This window comes from Pieris napi, chromosome 7 (assembly GCF_905475465.1).
Source record: "Pieris napi chromosome 7, ilPieNapi1.2, whole genome shotgun sequence".
NCBI lineage: Eukaryota > Metazoa > Arthropoda > Insecta > Lepidoptera > Pieridae > Pieris > Pieris napi.
The window spans coordinates 8,040,227-8,046,804 of NC_062240.1; the positions used below are offsets into that span (position 1 = coordinate 8,040,227).

The following is a 6,578-nucleotide window of genomic DNA, read 5'->3' on the forward strand; positions in this document are numbered from 1 at the left end:
GACAATTTATTTTTAACTATACACTCGAAAACATATATAAAAATCAGCCATGAGAATTTACGTGAAGTAAGTAATGTTTTTGTGTACCTTGATTACCTGATACCTGGAAATTGGCCGTTTGACCAAGCTAGCAGGTAGGCATACAATCATAGTACATACTAACACTACCCAATCGTCCACATTTCATCCGTCAGAAAATACGTGATGTCTGGCGGCCCTGGGATCTTGCTCTATTATAAATTTTTGTTATTAATGGTTTAGAATCTCTTCGAATCAACCGTGGTAGGGACGAGAAATAGACGCGCGTAACGGTCAAATGTGACGCGTAACTGAAACATGTGACGCGTAACCGAAACATGTGACGCGTAACCGAAAAATGTTACATTAAATTTTTCCCAACCCCGATAAAGAAGTTTCACTTCAATAAAAAAAATATATTTAGTGGTGGACTGGACTACCCTTAACATTTAGGGGGATGAAAAATAGATGTTGTCCGATTCTCAGACATACCCAATATGCACACAAAATTTCATGAGAATCGGTCGAGCGGCGAGCCGTTTCGGAGGAGTTTAACCACAAACGCCGCGACACGAGAATTTTATATATTAGACGTAATACAAACATTCTGAATATATAAGACTACATTTTTTATTCACGAAAATAATCCTCAACTAGTCCCGAGACATCATATCCGTGTAGACCGGTTCATATTTCAAAACATCACATTAAATATTGACAAAATAAAAATGCAGAAGACATTCGGACGTGAGCGTTACTACTCGATCGTAACCTCTGGAGGCCATTCCATTTTCAAACGGTTTCCTGTCAATATTACAACACACAGGGGAGTTACCAGTTGGAAATAATACATGCTGAGCGGATATGCTTTAGTATTATTTCAATTTTCAAGTTCTATGTTTATACCATTGATCAACAATGTATTTAATTTTAAACATTAGTGGTGTAAAATATCAAAATGTACCGTATTTTAACAAGTCTCATGCAAGGTTCCATGGTGTAATGGTTAGCACTCTGGACTCTGAATCCAGCGATCCGAGTTCAAATCTCGGTGGAACCTGAATTTTTGTTTTTTTAATTTTTTGCAAATTTGAAAGCATACTAAAATTTGTTTAAATGATTTTTTAAAATTTAGTAGTAAAATAGTATTAGATAACGTTCCTTAAATGTAACAGTGTTTTTATAATTATTCGTACTAAGAGGCTTTTTCTAAGTGTCGGAATAGTCATTAATATTGTAACTAAGCATCGAGGCGACCACGCCTGCGGTATCAACTGATTAGTTTAATTAAAAAAAAGTAACTCTTTCGTTAGCATCGCCCGGGGATTCGAGTGGCGTGTTTACGGCTTGAAAATCTATGAAGGCCAGTGTTTTTGGATGTGTGTTTAAACCGTGGTTAAGTAAAGAGCTCTTTACGAAATATATTTGATGAAGCTCTCAAAATGGAACATCTTTTATAAAGCATTGGACAAGTCAGATCAAAGTCTGCTAAGAAATTATCATTAGGAGTTTAATAATACGAAAGTTTATTTCTAGAATAAAGCACTCCTGTTATATTTTGGTTACACAGAGTAGTAGTATATAAATATTGTTTTATTATTATTGCCCAAGGGCACAAATTAAGATACATAATATTCAATTGAGCTAGACCAATTTTATTTCGTTTAGCTAAGAGGAAAATTTATACAATCTTAACCACTATTATAGCTCCACGCTCAGTTCGAAACAAAGTATAAAAACTATAACAATGCTAAAAACCGTTACAAATAATTTTATTTCGGTGTGATATATAAGACAACGTCGTATTATATCTTCATACAAAATTCGATGGATATTATTCTACATACTTTTAACCATTGCTTAAATACTAGTACAACTCGGCCCTAACCCTTTACATGCCCATACGATGCTTATCACCTGTACATCACGACTGGCCGTACATTACCAGTGAATTATTATTTCTGATTAATAAATTGTGTGTCCCAGAAGACGGGGTTGGAAACGGTCGCGTCAATTATGAAATTTGATGCTTTTTCATTAACTTTACGGGGCCCAGGAGGCCCGGCTCGGCCTTAGTGGGTTAAGGCTTGACACATTTAGGGTTAGTTTTGAGGTGGGGCTATTTATTTATAGTGAAAATGCATGTATTTTCAGGCTCTTTTCAATTACAGCGTATGAGCGTAGCTTTTTGTTCATGCTTTGCTTGCTATAATTCATAATAAAAATGCTAGAACTAATATTTTTGTTGTTAAACAGCTTCAATATATTTTTTTATTTCAAAATTGCTTGATGTTGTATTAAAAACTCAATAATGCAATTATAAAATGTGACCGGGTTAGTATATTCGAGTTTTAATTATGTTGAAAGCCGAGAAGTATTCATTGGTTTCCATTTTATATTAATTATCTTATACAAGTTTAAAACAGTAAAATGGCGTAATGTCCTGTTTATTTATTTTTAAAATGACGAGTGGTTAAAACATTTCATAAATTTCAGTGAACACTGTTAAAAAACTTGAAAAAAAAAAAAGACAAAATGTAATATCATTTAAAAGCGCCTTTGTGAAAGATCGAAGCAAAATCGATGATTCGAATTTACACAGAATACTTTTATCGGTTACAAAAACACCTCCTCGTTTTAATAATTTTTTCATAACTATTTATTATGAATTTCAATTGTTACATCCAAGTGTCAGACTTATTCATTCCTACTCCCTGTGGCAAAACCCAACACGTATAACCTGGAGGTCGTTTGGGTTACGGTTCGATTCCTAGATATTGTTTCAGGTTAATACGCATCGAACATAGAACAAGGTATTCAATACGTTGTAAGCCTGCTATTAAAAGCCACAGAAATGTGCGCCATGCCCCATTAGGAGTGTACCTCTTGCTCTTCCGTGGTGCTCCCGACTTAGTTGTGGCAGATTACCGCACTGCTGCTTAAATCTCTGACGATGACCAGCCAGGTGAATGGCCTCAGAGACCGTAGTGCCCAGGTTTTGTAATACCCTGTCGGCCCATCGTGTTGAAATGCGTCCCTTTGGTCTCTATACCTCCATTTTCCTGGTTCGGAAGCCGCGTCTATCAGGCATTTTTATGGTCCGGCGACATAAGAGGAAAATAGAGGCAGGTTACGGGACCTCACAACAATTTTCTTTGAGTCCACTTGTTATTGTAAAGTACAAACACTAACACAACATAAATTTATAGAAAAAATTTTGTTACTACGACAATGCAAGCGTGTCGACTATTTTAATATGTTTTAAAATTATTCATAATTAAGAAATACACATATTAGTTTAAATGTTTCAGTCAATTCACCGGTTTTTCCCACTCTTGGCCCAGATTAATGCCAAAATACCGTTCAATGTTACGCAAAGGTACTTCCCCAGTAGTTCCGGTCAAAGATGATGTAAATGGCCTTTGTAATGTAAACAACCTCCGCAACGGAGAAAAATACGAAGTGAAAAGTTTTAGAATTAATGTAATAAATAATAAGGCAAAATATATTAATATTAAGGAGGCAAACGGGCTGGAGGCTTACCTAATGTAACACTGCCGCCTATAGAGTATAGACACGTACACAGCCTGAATGTTCGCGAGTGCGTTGGCGCCCTTCTTTTATAATAGAATTCGAAATTTCTCGCGATTTTTGAAGTTATACATCGATCATCATAATTTTACGATGCGCGCGCACCGTGACACAAAATTAACAGAATGAAGTTGCCCACAGAAGATGCTACATTCGAATAATAATAGAATTTATGTTATACATACTTAATGTAAGAGAATAATAATAAATATTTATATATTTAATTTTTCAAATGTAAACTGAACTTTATTTACTATAATGACTCCTTTTCCAGTCTTGGATTATTTAATTGTAATAAATTATTTGCATGCAATCAAAAACTATTTTTAATAATGCCAAAGAAGTATAACTTGTTAGTAAAACTTCTTACGCGCGTACATAAGTACACGCACCCTTTTTTTCATATCACTATTGCTTTACGCTTTAGGTATACTTGCAGTGCCCATCCATCGTATGATTTATAACGATATACGAAACAGTGAATACCAGGAAGGCCTATCTTGCGCCATTAAAAAGATTTTCTAGTTTTATATAGTCATCAGCCGTCCCACAAAAGTCGATTTCCTCCTAATGTTTTCCTTCAGCGTACGTGTACGTACACACACAAATTGGTTGAGATCTATATATCTATAGCACACTACAACTGCTCGTTTCATATTATTAAAGTTATTAAGATGAGTTAGGTCATGAAATTAACAACAAAAATCTTTTTAACATTATTTGATTATAGATTATTGACTTTGAATTACGAAGAAACAATGAATAAAGGTTTATAATTATCTAATCAATAAATTATATTATGTATAATATGACCGGTACATTACCATTTCTGACGTAGAATGTGTATACATTATCACGTTATCTATGGACAAATAAAGATAATCTAGAATCAGATACTAGATTAATACTACCAGTGTTCTGTATTACTCTTTAATCTAGGTTTTTTAGTATAATTACCTCATGTAAATGTTCTCTATATACTTTATTGCGGCATGTTTCAAAGTTTTCTAATAAAACTATAGTTTATATAATTATTAATTAATATATATATTTTTTTTACAATTCACACCAGTTGACCTAGTCCCATGCTAAGCTGGTGAAGCTTGTGTTATGGGTACGAGGCAACGGATATACATACATATTATAGATAGATACACATATAAATACATATTTAAACACCCACGACCTAAGCACAACACCAAAATGCTCATCACATCGATGATTGTCTCAGCCGGGGATCGAACCCGGGACCCATGGATTCGCAGTCAGGGGTACTAACCACAAGACCAATGAGCCGCCATTTATTTGTAAACCAACACCGACCACCACATCAACACACACCTACATAATATAATACCCAAAACTTGTGCGTTACAAGGGGCGGCGTAATTCTTAAAAACAAAATTTTCACTGACGATGCAAACATTTACTAAGCTGTCCGTCCTATGCTGAAACAGATTTCTTATTGTACAACAATAGTTGATTATAAAATGTAAGTGTTATGTAGAATTTATTGTCAACTACCATTAACATGTTATAAGGACGCCGACGACACAGCCACAGGGAATACTAGTGCACTTTTTAACTAAATATCATTTATTTAGTAGTACATAATAATTAAAATTAAATTAATTTCTTTCTAAAAAAAAATGTGAGCCGTCACGGGACGCCTGGCAGATGTAAACATCGACATTATTTTGTAAAAGTAATATGCAGAAAAGAACAGATTTTGATAGGAACTAAATATGTCATAATGATAAAATAAAATATTACGATTTTTTTCCAGATAACGATGACTATTTATTGAATAAACATATATTTTCATTAAATACAAAAAATTATTTTTTTATTTCAAATCGTGACTACTTAATTCGTTTAATCAGTGACTTCGAAATACACACACCGTACACACTACTGCATATATATACCATCATATAGCGTACATAGGCGACGCGTCGCCACGGCATGCCTCGCCACGCCAGAAATCGGTTTACGTGCGGCTATAGATGTTTCACATTTACAGTGCCAGTAGGAACACGTACTCAAAGTTACGCTATATTAAAATTTTATTTAAAACTAAATTATAATTTTCATGGTTATCGGTCCTATTATACGTGATGTTACATCCCGACTTACGCAAATTACACGGTTATCACGAAGTTCGCGGTAATGGTGTAGTTTCTTGTATTTAATGATTATGTTTTTATAATACCTTAATACACCTATTTTATCCTATTATTGTTAATATTTATGAAATAGTTCAGGTAAATTTCTATGTAGTGTATTTTAGGTTAATAAAATTTCTGTTTCTTTCTAATACTGTATATATTTTCTACGTACAGTAACGACATTTTGTTTATCGACTAAAGTAGGTATATGACTTGCTTCGTTGTAATGGTGATCCTACGTTTATTTTTCTATGACTAACCAAGATAAGATTACTAAATAAGTGTTATCCTCTGCCCCCACTTGTGACTCGTCTGGGGTACAAATTCTATGACTAAGTTCCTATATTGTAATCGCCTTACAGATGAAATATACTGTGTGATCATGCCTGTTTGTCTAAATGAAGTACTCTTATTGTATAAGGAAACGAGGCAGACACATTATAAAACACTTAGTTGATAATAGAATAGCTTACATGACCGCTAAAGCAAGACAAATACTTAAATATTTTGACATTTAAAAACACCATAAACGCGCCCATTACAATTCGTAATTGCGCTTTTTCTAATAGCAACAATCTTGCTAATAGCGGTCGTATTGGTACTGCAACAATAATGACAAAAGATAGAAAAAAAACAAATGACATTAGAAAGAGGTTTTTATGTACGTCTAAAAAAAAGATTTCTAAATTACTGTTACCAGCCAGGATCTAATAGTATTGTTGTAATGTAGCTTCTGTAACATTAATGAAAAAAGAAAAAAAAAACATAAAATACATTAGAACATTCGACTTCGATTCAGGG

At 33.8% G+C, this 6,578-nt stretch overlaps 1 non-coding gene across 1 annotated transcript; it reads left to right on the forward strand.

The window, feature by feature from the left end:
• Window positions 1-1,006: 1,006 nt before the first annotated feature.
• Trnaq-cug lies at window positions 1,007-1,078 on the forward strand. The gene has a single exon. It is a non-coding gene; the product is annotated as a tRNA-Gln (tRNA).
• The last annotated feature ends 5,500 nt before the right edge of the window (window positions 1,079-6,578 follow it).